This window comes from Diplotaxodon limnothrissa, linkage group LG3, assembly GCF_057381915.1.
Source record: "Diplotaxodon limnothrissa isolate DT_005_m linkage group LG3, D_limnothrissa_male_GT1.1, whole genome shotgun sequence".
Taxonomy (NCBI): Eukaryota; Metazoa; Chordata; class Actinopteri; order Cichliformes; family Cichlidae; genus Diplotaxodon; species Diplotaxodon limnothrissa.
The window spans coordinates 26320239-26330468 of NC_140598.1; the positions used below are offsets into that span (position 1 = coordinate 26320239).

At 41.5% G+C, this 10230-nt stretch overlaps 1 pseudogene; it reads right to left on the reverse strand.

The window, feature by feature from the left end:
• Nucleotides 1-1160: 1160 nt before the first annotated feature.
• On the reverse strand, nt 1161-2603 carry LOC146635116 (uncharacterized; annotated as a pseudogene).
• Between the last annotated feature and the right edge of the window lie 7627 nt (nt 2604-10230).

The window sequence follows — 10230 nt, forward strand, 5'->3', positions numbered from 1 at the left end:
TGAGTCTTTCTATATTTGTACAAACACAACGTTCACAGAGCGTGTGTCTTTGAGATTCATGCATTAAAGCTATTTTAAAAGACTACAACCAGTTACAATATTTAATCCAACATTTACTGATTCAATTCAGTTTTATTTATCTAGGGTCAAATCCCAACAACAGTCACAAACCCAGATAATACAGAGAAAACCCAACAAGTGGACAATCGCATTTGATCAGGAACTTAGATTAATAATAATGAATAATTAAATTGTGGTTTAAGGTTTATAAACACTTAGTGCCTGGAAAGGAAAAACTCAATGCATCATGGGAATCCCCCACCAGCCTACATCTATTGCAGCATAACTAAGGGAGGATTCAGGGTCACCTGATCCAGCCCTAACTATATGCTTTAGCAAAAAGGAAAGTTTTAAGCCTAATCTTGAAAGTAGAGATAGTGTCTGTCTCCTGAATCCAAACTGGAAGCTGGTTCCACAGAAGAGGGGCCTGAAAACTGAAGGCTCTGCCTCCCATTCTACTTTTAAATACTCTAGGAACAACAAGTAGGCCTGCAGAGCGAGAGCGAAGTGCTCTAATAGGGTGATATGGTACTACAAGGTCATTAAGATAAGATGGGGCCTGATTATTTAAGACCTTGTATGTGAGGAGCAGGATTTGAATTCAATTCTGGATTCAATTCTAGTCTCTCTCAGAGAACTGACAGGGACTATTATTTAATACAGTTTTTCTGATGGCTTGAGCACATTTTTTTTAACTATTGGCTATTTTTGCAAAACTCTACACACAAATAAGAAAACTCTTCACCAAATCAGCAAAACATTGTGGTTTTCTTGTAAAAGCTAATAAACCTGCTTAACTCTCCAAACCTTTGTAAAAATGGTATTTTTGTATCAAACAGTTAATACAAGCTATCACATTAATAAGCACACGAAGCACCAACTACACACTGATGGTATGAATAAAAACCACATCTGGCTTTTGCTTTCTCTGTGCACAAGGTAGGCCATGTCAGTTTGAGGTCATACTTTTGTCGTAGGTCCGTAAACATAGAGGGATCCAAACTTCAAGTGCTGGTGTTTATTCACACACATCAAAACAAACACAAGTGTTTATTTCCAAGTTAAAACAAAATAGTAATTTCACTGAGGAAAAAAAGAAATCAGTCTACATCGCGTCGTCTCTCTGCGTCCGGCCACAACATTTTGCATACATCACATGCAATGTCCTCTAGTCCAAGGCAAAAATATCTTCTGGAATGGCGTATCCAGGCCTGACATGATGCCTGGTCAATATCCCCACATGCCTCTTCCACTGCCTGTAAAAGGGCTTTGCGTTGATGGGGATGATGGTCATAGACCTTCCAGCGCCAGGCAGAGAAGAACTCTTCAATTGGATTCAAGAATGGAGAGTATGGGTGGAGGTTGAGTACAGTGAGGGGTGGGTGATCTGTAAACCAGTTGCGGACCAAAGCAGCCCTATGGAAACTAACATTGTCCCATATGATGACGTATCTGGTCTGCTCTGGTCTCTGAACAGTAGTGAGCATGTCATGTAAGGTGTCCAGGAATGTAATGATGCGTGCAGTGTTATATGGGCCCAGGGTTGCATTATGGTGAACAACACTGTTGAAGCTGATAGTTTTTATATTGTCATTTGTGCTTTGAAACATATAATCATTTGTATGCTGATAAAAATCATATCCTTGTTAGGTCTGTTAAAAGTCTGTGTGCACTTGTGTACCATGAGATGAGAGGAAGCAGCCTTGACGTTATTATTTCCATTATAGCTTTAGGAACTAGACTTTGCTCTTCCTGAAAGTGCATGACTTCACACCTTTAAGTGTTCGTTTGAGAGATGATCTATTGCAAGCTCCTGTTCTTATCATTTAGCGAGACACTTACTTCTGCTTTTCTGCATACCTCATACACAGTACAGTTTAAGTTCATTGAAAGGTCATATGTCTATGTATGGTATAGCTGGAAACACACACACACAGAATACAGACACTGATGTTGTTCAGATGTGCCTGCTTAAGAATGTCACATGGATTTGTAATTGCATATTCATGAATGATTGCTTGCTGACAATAAAAAGGGCTGTAGCGAAGAAATCAGTCGAAGTTGACTAAGGACAGGTGAAGGCCTGGACTGACTTCCCTCGCGAGCCACAAAGACAAAGAGCTCTGTCTTGTTTTGTTTTGTCGTGCAGTTTGGGCTTGTGTTCCAGCAGCGTTTGTGCCTCGATAAACCCAACAAACACATTTTGACTTACAGCTGCACACATAGTTCTGTTACCACCACGTTGTCCTGGGACACTGATTATGACACGGTGTCCAATAATGTTCCTGCCACGTCTTCTTGTCTTAGTGAGGTGAAAACCAGCCTCATCCACTAAAAAATGCTCATGACCCATCTGCCTCTAGCTCCATCACTCTCTAGACAAAACAAAACTAATTCAGCACAGCAGGCACATGCACAGCACTACAGTGTGCACTTCCTGATTCAGTACCAATGATACTACATCTTACCTGCACATAGTCATATCGCAGCTGTTTTACACGTTCACCGTTTCTTTCCAAAGGTGCTCTGTAGATTTGTTTCATTCGGATTCTGTTGCGAGCAAGAACACGACCTAATACAGAAATGCTCACATTTTGTATGTTTTGAAAGGTGGTGTCATCCTCAATTATGGTCTGCTGAAATTTGCGTAGCCTTATGGAATTATTTGCAATCACCATATTGACTATATGGGTTACTTGGTCTGCAGTGAACATCTTCCTCTGCCCCAGCATCTGCTCGTCTAGCAATTCTGTAAATTGCTAGACGTCTAGCAATTCTGTAAATTCATCTTGCTCCTCCTTGTCCTCTCCCTCTAACTTCACCTCCTTGTCCTTGTCGTCCTCTTCATCCTACTTCTTCACCTCCACGTCCTCTTCCTCGGCCTCCTCCAATTCTCACTCTTCTCACTCTTCCTGCTCCCTCCATTGTACTCCACATGGACGGCTTACCTGAAGCTTATTTTTAGTGCTTAGGCGGATTTGCAAAGTGTGTGTTACAAAATGGCAAACTGAGTGCAAAGCAGTGTTTGTGCTTTTAGTTTGGCAAACTCAGTGAGTGGTTCTGCTATAAGTATTAATAGTTTTAGAAATTGTGCTATACGAATCACAGTTAGGGTTGGACACTGCTAGCACGGGCGCCCACAGAAACGCAAAGCAGGAGATGAAGCATCGAATATGTTTCCAAACCAACTTCATTCTAAGCCAAAGACTAGAAAATATGGTGAAGCAAATCTTCCCTTTGGTTTCACCTGCACAAGTCCCGAGGTAGGATCCCCTGCAGGATTGGTTTTCCCTTCGTCGGGAGCAGCGCTGGGCTGTTTAAATCACAGACAAACAGGATCCCACAGTTGTTTATATTTTTAAACCCATTTTGCACAGAGAGGCATTTTTTGAAAAATGTATTGATAGCAATGTTGAATATTATTACACAGGAAAAAAACAAATCTCCGTTTTCGGTGATTTGAAACGCCGTTTACGTGTGGACGAAACAGCTGCTATTTCAAAAATACCTGTGCAGGTGCGGACGCAGCGTAAAAGAGTTAGTAGTTTATTTTACTACTACCTGTAATTTATTGCAGATTACTTGTATTTGCTTAATTGTTGACTAAATGTTTGAGGTGTGAAAGAAACCGCAATGGAGCAAAATATGTGTGTGTGGTTGGAGGACGTGTGCGTGCGAGAAGGGGGGGGGGGGGGGGGGCGCAAACATTTTTCTTGTAAAACAAAGGGGGGCCTAGCAAAAAAAAACAAAAAAAAAAAACTTTGGGAACCACTGGTTTAGACAATCAGAAAAAACTGTCATAAGAGGTGTTACACAACACTTTGAGACAAGACGCTAATATATATTCTATATACTGTATAATATAGAATCAGAATCTTCTGATTCTGATTCTATATTACAGTTTTTCTGAATTGCTAAAACACATTTCCTAAAATCTCTTCTCTTTGTCTCAAAACACTAAACACAAACTTTAAAATTCAAGCTACACCCACATAACCTTCAACTTGTCTTGTGAAGCCAATCATTTGACCCCAAACTATTTGAACGTTTCTCAAAATCAAGCGCTACTGTCAAAAACCACACCAAGCCAGCCAGTTTGCAAACACATCTTAGCAACGATTACACACTACAGAAATAAATACAAAACACTGTGAGATAGCGGGAAAATATTATGTATTGGTTTCACAATGAGCAGCATTTTATCAATGTGTTTCTTCCATCATCCTCTCCCTTTTTGAACCCTATCGAGGAGTTTTTCTCAGCATGGAGATGTAAAGTATACGACCGAAACCCTTACACAAAGGAAAATCTACTTCAAGCAATGAATGGAGCATGTGGTTAGATAGGACTGGAATCTTGCTCGGGCTCGTTACACTGCAAGGGAGACCATAACATGTGTTGTGGGTGAAGTCCTGTGGCTTGACCCAGCACAGAGGCATGATACTTTACTTTCCATCTGCATGCAATTAGAAGCTGGAGATGAGAAGAGTAGATCTTCTTCAGTTGTACAGATACAGTTTGTGTTGTACCATGTTAGGTTTAACCAGAGAGAAAAAAGATGTCCTGCACAGCGGTGACAGAAGTTGTAAAGCACAATCTTAAATCAAATTGTTTGAACTGTGTGCGTTTGTGTTCAGACTTCAAACCAGAGCCAGACGTCGTCTACTCTTCACTGAAGTAGTCCACCAGTCCAACCACTGACACCCAGCTGCTGGTCTCTAACTGGTCCCCCCAGCACCTCAGACCAAAGGACATCCACGTGTTTAAAGATTTGAAGATTTTTATATATTTTGTGTATTTTTTCTTTCTTTCTAGACTCAAATGACCCATATGCAGACATATTGCTGTGCATTTTGGGAGGAACACTCTGGTGCGGGAGTATGAAAAGGAATCAAGGAAACTAGCGGATTATAGGAACCATCTTCGTTTCAACCTAAGATGCATACAAAGCAGAGTTGTTCCTAAGAGTTTGCGCCTTGGATCCACTGTCAGGGGATACAGAGCAGATTTGACTCTAAGGAGAGCACAAAATCAGCTTCTAAGTGAGAGGATAAGACGGGTCCATTTCACTATAGATACCCTCCAGAGCAAGATTAGCCAGACTCTGCAGGAACTGGAAACCCTTCTACCCTCTCCGATCTTAGAAGAGGTTTACAAGTTTGTGGACAAGGCTCAGTGGGCCCAACACTCTAAAGGAAAAGAAAGACAATGCAGGAAATTCCACACCTTGCTTTCAGAAACACACACTCCTTGGTCTCTTCACAGACATATGCAAAATCAGCACTATGTTAATATGTTCTCTGCCCTCGCTAACTGGTTGTAATTGTTGTAGTTTTATTCATGGTTGTTGCCTCTTGTTTCCATGTCAGTGATCTGGTTTCACTGGTTTTCTTCGTGTGGTTCTGTGGGTTTCTGAAAACTGTCAGATGGAAAATTTGACTAGTTTGATTGTGGCTAACTGACACACACCTCCCTCCCACCTCCTGCAGACTGAATATAGCGGAAGCATCATTCAGTGGCTGCAGAAAAGCTTTGTTTCACGATGGGTGTGTTTGACGCAGCAGTTTTTATTTCTCTGTGCTCAAACAACAGAAGTGTTTAATTTGTGCTTTGTAAGCATATACTGATTTTTTTTTTAAATAAAATCTCCTTAAATTTGAAAATTAGCTTTTTAACAACTCAAAATGTGGATTTTTAATCATAGCCTACATATTGTGCTTCATAACTAAACATGCACAGAGGAGAATAAACCTGATTCTGCAAGTTGTCTTTTCAGTGTTTTACAATCAGTCACTTTTATGCTGATTCAATAATTTAGGATAAAAAGAGAGAGAATTTCTTTTTAGTGTCTGATAAACTACAAACTCATCAACACGGAGCTGATCATGAATAACACTGATAGCGTGCTCCCATCTCATTGTGACACCGGCTGTCCGGATGGCCCCAACTGACCGAGTGCTCAGTGAATACCTCAGGCAGCAGAAACCCAAGAAAGAGGAGGGAGACGAGGAACCATCATGGAAGGACAGGCCCCTGCACGGTATGTACCACCGGCAGATAGAGGAGGTGGCTGATATCCAGAAATCCTACCAGTGGCTGGACAAAGCTGGACTGAAAGACAGCACAGAGGCACTAATCATGGCAGCACAAGAACAAGCTCTGAGCACAAGATCCATAGAGGCTGGGGTCTATCACACCAGGCAAGACCCCAGGTGCAGGCTGTGTAAAGATGCCCCAGAGACAATCCAGCACATAACAGCAGGGTGCAAGATGCTAGCAGGCAAGGCATACATGGAACGCCATAACCAAGTGGCCGGCATAGTGTACAGGAACATCTGTGCCGAGTATAACCTGGAAGTCCCGAGGTCAAAATGGGAGATGCCCCCAAGGGTGGTGGAGAATGACTGAGCTAAGATCCTGTGGGACTTCCAGATACAGACGGACAAAATGGTGGTGGCTAACCAACCGGACATAGTGGTGGTAGATAAACAGAAGAAGACGGCCGTAGTGATCGATGTAGCGGTTCCGAATGACAGCAATATCAGGAAGAAGGAACACGAGAAGCTGGAGAAATACCAAGGGCTCAGAGAAGAGCTCGAGAGGATGTGGAGGGTGAAGGTAACGGTGGTCCCCGTGGTAATCGGAGCACTAGGTGCGGTGACTCCCAAGCTAGGCGAGTGGCTCCAGCAGATCCCGGGAACAACATCGGAAATCTCTGTCCAGAAGAGCGCAGTCCTGGGAACAGCTAAGATACTGCGCAGGACCCTCAAGCTCCCAGGCCTCTGGTAGAGGACCCGAGCTTGAAGGATAAACCGCCCGCAGGGGCGTGCTGGGTGTTTATATATATATGTGTGTGTGTGTGTGTGTGTGTGTGTGTGTGTGTGTGTGTGTGTGTGTATATATATATAATATTCTGTAACTCTGTAACTTCTGTCGGTGCTGTGCTTTTGGAAACCGAATTTCCCAGAGGAACCCACCCGAGGGATTAATAAAGTTATATCTTATCTTATAGTTAGGGCTGGACCAGGTGACTCTGAATCCTCCCTTAGTTATGCTGCAATAGACGTAGGCTGCCGGGGATTCCCATGATGCATTGAGTTTTTCCTTTCCAGTCACCTTTCTCACTCACTATGTATTAATAGACCTCTCTGCATTGAATCATATCTGTTATTAACCTCTGTCTCTCTTCCACAGCATGTCTTTTATCCTGTCTTCCTTCTCTCACCCCAACCGGTCGCAGCAGATGGCCCCGCCCCTCCCTGAGCCTGGTTCTGCCGGAGGTTTCTTCCTGTTAAAAGGGAGTTTTTCCTTCCCACTGTCGCCAAAGTGCTTGCTCATAGGGGGTCATATGATTGTTGGGTTCTTTTCTGTATTTTGTATTACTAGGTCTATAGGGTCTATACATAGTAGTTTTCATGACTGTTGAGATTGCACTTAATATCGAGCAGTGGTCTAAAGTGCTTGGAAAGAGTGTCTGGACTTCTTTAAATTGCTTGAAGACGTTTCACCTCAAGCAACTTAGTCCAGACGCTTTTCTTTCCAAGCTCCTTAGACTATGATGACCTGGATGACTGAGAACCTGTACAGAGTGGGGGGGTATTTTAAAGACTGCAGTGGGTTTCAGTTTCTTTCTCTTCTCAGCACCTTTGCTGTGAACCAATGTCTGAATGGACAGATCTGTAAGTCGCCTGTGCTGAAAGCAAAGCCACCATCTTCTTTCTTTGCAGATACAATATGTACAAGGACGAAAGCCGACATGTTCTCATCAGTGTCCTCAGATTCAGTCTGACTGCAGCCAGCAACAGGAAGTTTTATCGTTTTACTGAACTCAGTTTTTAGAAATTAAATAATTACAAAGTTTTTAAAGGATTCATTTCATTAAAGGACAGTTTGAGAGGCTGAAAACACTCTTTGGTCTGTTCAGCCTTCTTCTTTATACGACTCATGTTAGCAATAAATTCATGTATCAGAAACAGACAGCAGACCCATCTGGGCCTCATTTTGGCAGTTTTGGTACACATGGCTGAGTTACATCACTACCTGTGTTCTGTTGCACCAAACAGGACAGCTGATCTATGAAAGGTGGACCTGTGGCTGAGTTGCAGCAGACTTTCCCTGAATTTACCATCAGATTAACCAAACAAAAGTGCAGATGTGCCACAGTTGGGCAAATTTCTTCCTAAAACACAACAGGGAGCTCCACTGTTGAACTACTAAGTCCCTATAAACACAGAAGTAAAAGCTCCACCAGGTCGTGATGTCACCTCCAGGTGGAGACAGACCAAAGAGCAGCAGGCCAGATACTCAATATTCCTGAAGCACACTGGCAAATCACCCAAAGAGATGCAGCTGAAGTTTGGAAACCTCTGAAGCACACTTGAATACAGAAGAATAAAGACCTGGTCCAGTGTTACAAGACCACAAGAAAAGCCTCTTTGCTCCTCCTGAACCCAAGGTTTTATCCCCTGTCCAGCACCCTGGCATAGACGTGTCCAGGGAGGCTGCAGGGGAAACATCAGCACTCTAATGTTTAGATTTGAGAGAAACCTGACTGTAGAAGTGAAGAAGAGCAGCTTTACCTCTTATCTGTGATCGTTTGTTCTTGTCTGTGATGATTTTTCCATAAGTGACGTCTTCAGTTCTCACTGCTGAGTAAACTGCAGCTGGATCAGTGTCTGCACAGTAAAACACACACAGAGGACGTCACTGCAGACAGAACAGCTGATAACAGACATGAAACTGCTGCCACTCACAAATCTTTATATGAAAACTGTTAGGATTATTTTAAAAGTTTAAAATATTTCAACATGAAGTCGAATGTGAGATAAAGGGACCTGACAAAGCAGTAACCTAATGACTAACATGTCAGCTGATCAAAATCACAGATAGACAAACTGTTAAATTATTAACTTTATAAAAGATAAATTCAGAATTTAGATAGTGAGGCAGAACAAATTTAAGATGCTGGTGTCATAAATATGAAAGAGTAAATCTTAAAAGGAAAACCGTGAACAATATTGCAGGAGATTAGTTCATAGTAATTGGAAATTTACAATACAATAAGTATATTTCATATTTAGTAAATATGATAACAGTCTCTGACCTGTGTGAGTTTACAGAAATACTCTTACAAATAACTCACGTGTTTCTTCCTCTATTTAACATTCACACCTCTGTGTTGAAACACCTGCAGATGAAGCTCTTATTGTTTCTTTCTCAGAAACAGTCGCAGACTCGTTAGTGTTAACCACAGACGACAAACACACCGTTCAGCAAACACAGAACTTAACATGGTGCGAAAATCTACAGACAGACTGATATTCATTTGCTGTACATGAGGTGATTGTTGTTATAACTGACCTGTTTAAATGTTATTAAAGCTTACAGTCTGCATAATTAGGGGCGTGGCCTATTTATATCTGCCAGCTGTCAGTTGGGCTTCACTTTAGTTAATTGGAGTCCCTGAACTGGACCTCTGCTGAAGAAATTATGTTACTGAGCTCTAATTAGCAGTGCCTTTCTGTTTGTCTCATACAGTCTATGGAGAAGCTTGATAACCAAGCTAGCTAACATTAGCTGATAGCTGATAAATAGAGTCTCTCCTGGCTATAAAAGCTAAAATGATGCTGTTAAAAAATTTGTAACTTTTAGTTTCTGAAACCAGTTGATGAAGTCATTCTGGTGTTTTTCATCTTTGATATACAGTCTTGTAAGTTCACTGACCCACATCTTTACTACGACCACACGTTACAGAAACTGTCACTCAAACAGCATCAATATTGCTCTTAGAGCACTGTGTAATCATTTTCCACTAAGCATTTCTCTGAACTCTTAGAAAATATCCAAGTTTCAAGTGATACAATTTTATAAACATCCTATTTTCTCCACACTGGAAAAACCAAATCACCCACCAAAGGTCCGTCATTATTACTTCTGCTTTGTCTCACAGCCAGCGATGTGATACTTGAATGTATGTGACATCATCTCCTGCAGCTTTATCTGGATCCAATAAAAATTTACAGTGAAAATATTTATAAGACAAACGGAAATGTTATTTGAATGGACACAAAATGTAAACACTGAAACATTAAATCATGATAAATGTGTAGATTATTCAAATCCACAACAATAAAATTAAAACATGAAAGATCAGGAAGTCTGAGTCTCACC